The sequence below is a fragment of the Ipomoea nil genome, unplaced genomic scaffold, assembly GCF_001879475.1.
Source record: "Ipomoea nil cultivar Tokyo-kokei standard unplaced genomic scaffold, Asagao_1.1 scaffold3054, whole genome shotgun sequence".
Taxonomy (NCBI): Eukaryota; Viridiplantae; Streptophyta; class Magnoliopsida; order Solanales; family Convolvulaceae; genus Ipomoea; species Ipomoea nil.
In genome coordinates, this window is record NW_017619482.1 from 968,867 (window position 1) to 977,568 (window position 8,702).

Here is an 8,702-nt window from a genome sequence, read left to right on the forward strand (position 1 = left end):
AGTATGGCAAAATAAACTTACATATAAACGTGGGAAAATGACACTTTTCCTCCCTGAATTATATGTTTATAGCACATTTTCCCTCTGAATTATTCATGTAAGCATATTAGCCCCCTTAATTATTTTAAAAGTGGTGATTTTCCCCCCTGATATATTAAATTGACATTTCTACCCTTAAAGTAAACATTTTTTTTATTTTTCTTCTCCAACAAATTATTGCTTATACGTAGGGATGACAAAGGTTCGGTTTGAACTGAACCGAACACTATAGCAATCGAATTGAAAATATCCGTTTATGATTCAAATCCAGAACCCAATATTTAGATTTCAGTTTATTAAAATTATTAATTGAAAAAAACTGGATCCTAAACCGTGAACCGGTGGTTTCGGATCCGGTTCGCGGGTTTGAATTGTCTTTATTTAAAATTTTATTTTTTATTTTTAAAATCTAAATTCAACAATAAATGTATTATTTTTTCAGTTTGGAATATGAACCGACCGTTCCGGTTTGCGATTTAATAAACTCTAAATATCATGTGTCGATTCTAAATTGTAATTGGAATATTTCAGTTTGGTTGCTATAGTGTCTGTTCTGTTTGAACCAAATCGTGGTCATAATTTGTTGGAGAAGAAAAATAAATGAAATATTTATATTTATTTTAAGGATAAATATGTCCATTTAACATTTTAGGGGGAAAATAGCTACTTGAATAATTCAGGGAGAAAAATTGCTATAAGTATATAACTCGTGGGGAAAAAGTGTTATTTTTCCTATAAACCACAACAAAAAAACACCTATATGCCGACGGATTTAGCGACGGATTTATTCCGCTGCTAACTTAGCAACGAAATAGCGACAAATTAGTGACGGATTTTAATTTTTGTGTTAAATAAACATTTAACGACGGATTAGCGAGGAATTTGCGATGAATATTGCGACGGAATATTTTCGTCGCTAAATTTGTAGCTATTTTTAGCGGCAAATTTTAGCGCAAAAAATATAGCAACAGATTTGCAACGAATTTTTTGCAAATGGACTTTGAAAATTTTAATAATTTCAATTGATACACTTTAGCGACGGAATTTTGAATCCGTTGCTAAATTTAGCGACGGAAACAATAATCCGTAGCTATATAGGGACGGATTCAAAAATCTGTTGCTATATAGCAACGGATTCGTATTTCCGTCGTCAGCTTAGACTGCCTCATCATAGCCGGTCGGCGTTCTTCGTACAACATAAGTCGCCAGCGGGTCATCTCTATCGCAGCGGCGTTCTTCGTACAGCAGAGGTTGTTGCCGCCGGGTCGTCTCCATCGCAGCGACTTTCTTCGTACAACAGAGGGTGTCGCCGGCTCATCTCCTTCGCAGCACGCAGTCCGCAAGTCTCCAAGGTCAGAGGCCATTCTTCTTTAAGGTCGCCGGTCGTTCTTCTGGTAAGTCACCTTCGTACAGTTTATTACTCCGTATTTATTTATTTATAATATATTTTGGAATGGTCTAGATCTGTTGCGTGTTTCTTTGAATCTCAGTGTTCTATTTCCATGGTAAGGTTCACATTTCGATAAACTTTTACATGCCTTAGAAAACAAGCTTATTCAAGATTTTGAGTTTCCAGGTACTTTCTATTTGGAATAAATTGTTTGCTTGCAGGCTCTGCTACATTCTTCTTTTCCTACATGGGTTTTGATATTATTGCCACACTTTTAAGGAGGTATTGCTTTCAAGTCAGAAATTATTCATTTATAATCCTCCATATAATTCCTGCTTCTGAGTTCTGATTAAAATGTGAGTTTTTTCCACTTTTGGTCCTATGACTTTAGTGTCTCCGTCAACTTAGGTTCATAACTTATATTCCTGACATAAGTAGTGCTTGACTTTGATTTTTTTTCCAATTTTAGTCCTTCCGGCCATCTGAGCGGCCAGTTCCGATTGAATTAATAAATTGTCCTGTATATTTAAATTTTAGAAGGGTAAATAAGTCTTTCACTATCCAAAAAAAAATTAAAATTAATGAATTGTCTTAACCCATCCGCTGCTTCTTCTTCAACAACAAACTCTTCATAGAAACGCAGGCCCCTCCACTGTAAGCAACAAAACCACTACAAACCCTAACTCAAATCAAGCTAAAATTCCTTCTTAATCAGCAACGCCAGAACGAAATCTATGAAGAAACACCAAGTATAATATTGGCTTCACTGGCATGGCTTCACAAATAGTTGCATCTTCTTCGAACATGACGGCATACGGTATGAACACAGAGTCAATGATAAAATTTTGAATTTTTAGTTATGTGGGTGGGGGGGGGGGGGGGGGGGACGTTGTATGAATAGGGTAGTAGTTTAGGAGAGATAAGGGTAGCAGTTTATATATTGCTTGTCTATGATTTGTATGAGCTAATTTGTCTATTTTATTCAATTTATTGTTGTGTATTTTTGTGGGGACCAAAATATGAAATACTTGATCTCTTTTTTATGTATTTGGTATTTAGTGAGACATTACTTTGTTTGAAGTGTTTGTCAGTTCTTTTGCATTTCTGTGGGGACCATTATTAGTGCCAATAGAAATGAATTGTTCCAAACAATGCTTTCCTTAGACAGTAAAAAGTATTAACATTGAATAATGAAAAATTCTTAGCAGATGAGAACATATAGTCAAAATATTTTTTGCTTTGCAATTGTTACTTTCCTCAAAGCAGAAGTGTTACTTTCCTCTTTTATTTTTTGCTTAGCAATTGTTATCTCTCAAATATTTTCTGCTTTGTTGACCTGCTTGCATGCAGAACACCATTGTGATGCTACTATAAGTAAATGCAATTTTCATTCCAAGTGTTGAACGTATATTTGTCTTTGAAGGTGAAAATGCAGGACCTAATAGCAGTGAGAGTGATGAGAGTGATTGGAACTATGAAGAGGAGTTTGATAACAATGAAACTAGGGATGACATGGATTTTGAGACTCATGTAGACCCATTACTTGACATTGGTGGGGTTAATGATACTTTATATAATTCATTTGAACCAAACCTTTCCGATGATGCCTCTGTTGTGGAGTCAGACAGTGATGGTGAGATATCAGGCAGTTTGTGGACTAGTTTTAGGCCAAGTAGAGATATGAATAACCCACATTTCACTCTAGGTATGACATTTGCCTCTAAGCAAGAATTCAAGGATGCATTGCAAAACTATGCAATTAAAAATGGTAAAGATCTTAAAGTTGTGAAGAATGATAAAGAGAGATTCATTGTAGAATGCAAAACTGATGGATGTCCTTTTAGAATAAGTCTTAGAAAAGTGATTAACTCTTTGTCATGGAGGATTTTAAAGATGCAGGAAAATCATGAAGGTTGTTCATGAGCCTTTGATAATGGGATGTTGAACTCATCTAAGGTAGCTAAGAGATGGTGTAATGAGATTAAATTTCATCAAGACTGGAAGATGCTCAAGTTTAAAGAGAAAGTGCACAATGATGACAAGTTTAATATGAGCGAAAGGCAAACTTATAGAGTGCTAGCCAAAGCAAAACAAATGATTCAAGGAAATGAAGAAGAGAACTTTAATAAGATTTGGAATTATGTGTTAGAAATTGAAAGAACAAATCCAATGTCCAAATATTCAGTTAAGATGAGTGAATTACAAGAATTGAATGGGGATGAAAGATTTCTAAGGTTCTACATGTGTTGGGATGCATGCAAGAAGGGCTTCAAGTATTGTAGGCCAATTATTGGAGTTGATGGCACTCACTTGAAGAATTTAACAGGAGGTGTGTTGTTAACTGCAATTGGAATAGATTTCAATGATAGCATTTTCCCTTTATGTTATGCCCTAGTTGAGAAGGAAACAAAACAATCATGGATTTGGTTTTTTAAATTGTTGAAAAGGGATTTGGAGATTTCAGATGATTTTGAGCATCAATTTACTCTAATTTCTGACAAACAGAAGGGGATAATTGCAGCACATGAAGATGTTATACCAAGAATGGAACACAGATTTTGTGTTAGACATCTTTATGGGAATATGAAAGTAGCAGGCTTCCAAGGTAAGTCTATTAAAGATGCATTGTGGAGATGTGCTAGAGCATATACTGTTTCTGAGTTTACTGCAGCTTTTAGAGCTTTGAAGAAGTTAGATGTTAATGCATTTGAGTGGTTAGTTGATAAACATCCTAGAGAATGGTCGCGATCACACTTCTCATTCACTCACATAGTGATATGTTGGTAAATAATATTTGTGAATGTTTTAATAGTGCCATATCTGAAGCAAGACAACAACCAATTATTGAATGCCTAGAATCGATGAGGCAAATGTTAATGAAAAAAATGTATAACTGTAGGGAGACTGGCAAGGCATGGATTACTAGTATTTGTCCTAGGATTTTAGATAAGTTAGCTGTGATTGAGAATCAAGCTGCAAGTTGCATTGCTACCCAATGTGATTACCATCTCTTTGAAGTTAAAGGAATGTATGGGGATCAACAAGAGGTTAACTTGGAGAGGAAAAGTTGTTCTTGCAGAAAGTGGGACTTAACAGGTAATTGCATAGTATATTCTTTTTTTGTTTTTACTTTTTTATTATAGCTAACACTATTGCATAGTATATTCTTTTTTTGTTTTTACTTTTTTATTATAGCTAACACTAACAACTTAAATTGTATTGTAGGAATCCCATGTAAGCATGCAGTGTGTGCTATTTGGCTAATCAAAGGATCAGTTCATGAATTTGTTGACAAGTGTTATTCTAAGAATTCTTATTTGCAAATATATGGACAATCCATACATCCTATGGCAGGGCCTGAGCAATGGCCAATATCTGATAGAAAACCACCTCTTCCCCCTCTATACACTTCCAGGCCAGGTAGACCAAGGAAGTCAAGGAAAAAATCAGCTGATGAGTTAACCTGTTCAAAAATCAGCAAAGATGGAGTAAAAGTGGCTAGGAAACACATCCAATTGCATTGCACCATATGTAGGAAGGCAGGTCATAACTGCAGAAGTTGTCCAGAAAAAGTTAATAGGAAATCTAAACAGGTAAAAGTATAGTATATTATCATATTCAATCATTTTATATATTTTGGTCAATGATTACAAATGTTATTCCTATTATTTCAGATGAAACCAAGGAAAAGGACATTGAAAGCAAGTGAACCAATTCAAATATTTATTGAAGAGCAACAAGGCACTCCAACAACTGAACAACAACAAGGCTTTCCCACAACTGAACAGCAAGAAAGCATTCCCACCACTGAACAACAAGGCATTCCAATAACTGAATAGCATGCAAGCATACCGGTAAATGAAGAACAAATCACTCAAGATGATATTGACTTCATGAATATGTTTGATTTCTCAACACCATTTGAAGAAAACCCTACTCCTTTTCAAGAACAACCTGTCATAGTTGAAGAACATCTTGGCTCAACTTCTACCATCCAACAAAATGAACATGGAGTTAGGATGTGTTATGGACTACCACCACCTCTAAAGAAGAGGTTAAAGAAGCCTTCCTAGTGGATATTCACTAACCATGTGTTTTGATGTTAGCAATAACAATGCCAATTTGTAATGTTTTTTTGCTCAATGAATATTATGTTTTGATGTTAGCAATAACAATGCCAATTTGTAATGTTTTTTTGCTCAATGAATATTGTATTTGGTTGAATCATGGTATTTTGGAGGTTAATTAATAGATGTTTGTAGTTTTGCTACTGCAATTTTTCTGCTTACAGTTTACTGAGTTTATTGCATAATTATGATTGGCTTTTTAGCTTAAGTTCAGGATTATTTAAATTACTATGTCATATTGTGAGACCAACTTTGTGATTGTCTATGTTTTTATCCTAATTTTGCAGTTCAGGAGGCATATTGGATGTTCATATTGCACTCCCTAAATTATAACAGAGGCATATCTGCTGAACTAGTATGACTATTTTAACAAGAGAGTTTCATAAGAAAAAAACCAACATGCAATTGGTTGGCTAATCAAATAAGAATTTTTAATACATATCAAATAAAATATACTTATATTGCAGCTATGCAGCAAGTCATTTCATAAGAAAAAAACCAACATGGGAGAAGAAAAAAACCAACACTTTCAATTGCAATATGATTTCTCTTTGCAGCTCATAAACTGAAATATGATTGCTCTATAGTTTAATATAAAATTCGAAGTAAAATATTGCACTTTTTTTTTCTTTTGCATCAATATCACAAGAGAACATAATTAAAATTTATTGAATCTTGACCCTTGTCATGTGTACAGTTCTCTGGTTTCCATCTCTCTCTCTCACCTTTTATCAAACATGTGCTGAGCATTCGACACCTGTGACTGCAACTTCCTGACTTTCTCTTAAAATTGGCACATAAAGCAATTTGCTCTGCTGTTTTCAGGTTCCCGAGTCTGCGATATTCTGTATAAAATTTTGAAGATGTTGTACCCTTGTAAATGGAAGCCATTTCATGCAAAAACCTTCCATTGTACTACTGCGACCCCATCAAGTATAGGTTGTTCCCTGCATTTTCATAATGAAAGATTTTGACTTGATGGTCCTGTTTAAAGGTGTAGAGAAAACATCTGAACAATGTAACTCCCTTTCCTATTTAAGTTTCCTCATCTTTTAAATTTTCCCTAGTTTTAATCAAGGAGAGAGTGACAGAGAGAGGGAGGGGGGCTACGGCCTGCGTGTGAGTGTTGTTGTTGATGATGACGAAGAATGGCTAAGCAGCAGAGTGGGTACAAAGCAATTCATTAATTTTAATTTTTTTTTTATTTTTAATTAATGGTGAAAGACTTATTTACCCTTCTAAAATCTAAATACACAAGATAATTCATTAATTTCGATCGGAATTCACTGCTCAGATGACCAGAAGGACTAAAATTGAAAAAAAAATCAAAGTCAAGCACTACTTATGTCAGGAATAAAAGTTGTGAACCTAAGTTGACGGAGACACTAAAGTCATAGGACCAAAAGTGGAAAAAACTCTTAAAATGTAGATGCTGTATATATTAAATAATGCATACTCAATTAGCTACCATCTCTTAACAACATACATTTGCTATCAGACAATGTCCTAAAACTGATTATCTGCATTGGAGTATTTTACCATATTTTCTAGCCTAATTGGTTTGACCTCCATTAAAAAGACAAATTGTCATTTGCATTATGGAGTATTTGTTTGTAATTTCAAAAAAAGATGAAAACCAGTTAGCATTGTGTATCATCACTGATATTAAAACTTTTATAATTATAGATTCTGGTAACTAGTTTATACCCCTCTATAGGAACTTTTAGTAATATATTTGAACTTTATTATTTTTTTCTTTTTTTTGGATGAATTCGGCAATTAGGAATGTTCGTAGATTTAGCCTATCTTTTAAAGTATGGCTTGCAGTTGATGTTTTGCGCTGGACATTGCTGTACAATCTTATTGAGATGTACCATGTTAAATCAGTTGATATTAGAATACTCTTTTAGATACTTATAATAACTCACCTTCCATATAATATTTGATGTGTCTTGCATCTGTTTTAAATGCATTTTTCCTGGCCTTTAAGTTTATTCTGGCTTCTATAAGATTGTTCTTGAAATTAGTAGTCCCGAGATGGGATGTATGCTTGTAGCTTCATATCATAATTTATGCTGAATTTAGCCATATGCTTTGATGTTGGATTCCAGTGTGCATGCTATTTGCTTTATTTATCATTTTCAAATGCTATTCTTTAAGTAACATACTTTTTACTAAATGGAATCAAGTAACATACTTTTTACTAAATGGAATCAAGTATTAATATAGTATTATATGAGAGTATGTACTGCTAAGAATTAAATTAGTCATTTGGGGTTGTTGCTAGTTTCATTTGTTTAAGAATAATAACTTTGATTCTTGGATGCAGATACTAGATACAAATCCACAGCTCTTTTTTCACCTCCAACAGCAAAGGTTGACAGAACTGATATGGCATCACAAAGTGGAAGATGCTTTAGAGTTTGCTCATGAAGAACTTGCTCCAAGGTGAGAGGAAATGTAATTATATTTCTTCCAATTCTGGCATGATTATCATCTTATGCACAATTATCATTTAGGAGGCAGATGCTAGTTCATTGGTTTAATAGACTGGACTAATGGATAGAATCGTTCAAAATATATATATATATATATATATATATATATATATATATATATATATATATATATATATATTATTGTCATGAATGACTACTGTACCAATTTTAATTATTCATGCAGACTGGACAATGATATTGCTGGCGTTTGAAGATGTTGAGAACTGCCCTCTTAGAGAGCTTGTAGATATGTCACAGCGTCTCAAGACAACAAGTGAGGTCAATGCTTCAAAATTCTCATTAGTCAAAGCCATGAGAAAGGTCCATCTTTCATCCATCAAAGAGCATCACAAAAAGGACTATGCTATAGACTGTGTATTAGTATATTTGGTACCATTTTTAATGATGTAAAACTTTACAATTTTTTACTTTTATTTTTGTTATTGACATTAAATTTTTAATATAATATATTTTACAATTATATTATTGAAGTATTATGTTATAGGGTTAATACAAGTATATGATATTAATTAATGGGTAGAAATAGTTTTCTAAATTAAAATAAAATAAAATTGGTGATTGACAAAAATCGTAGTAAATTCGTAGTTAAATACCTTCTATTCTTCTAACAACAAAGAATAAAAACGA

The 8,702-nt window shown here is 33.5% G+C and overlaps 1 long non-coding RNA gene across 1 annotated transcript; it reads left to right on the top strand.

The window, feature by feature from the left end:
- The first annotated feature begins 1,189 nt into the window (after positions 1-1,189).
- Positions 1,190-8,500, top strand: LOC109163975. The gene is made up of 4 exons (XR_002051365.1): positions 1,190-1,433; positions 1,616-1,711; positions 7,886-8,004; positions 8,239-8,500. It is a non-coding gene; the product is annotated as an uncharacterized LOC109163975 (long non-coding RNA).
- The last annotated feature ends 202 nt before the right edge of the window (positions 8,501-8,702 follow it).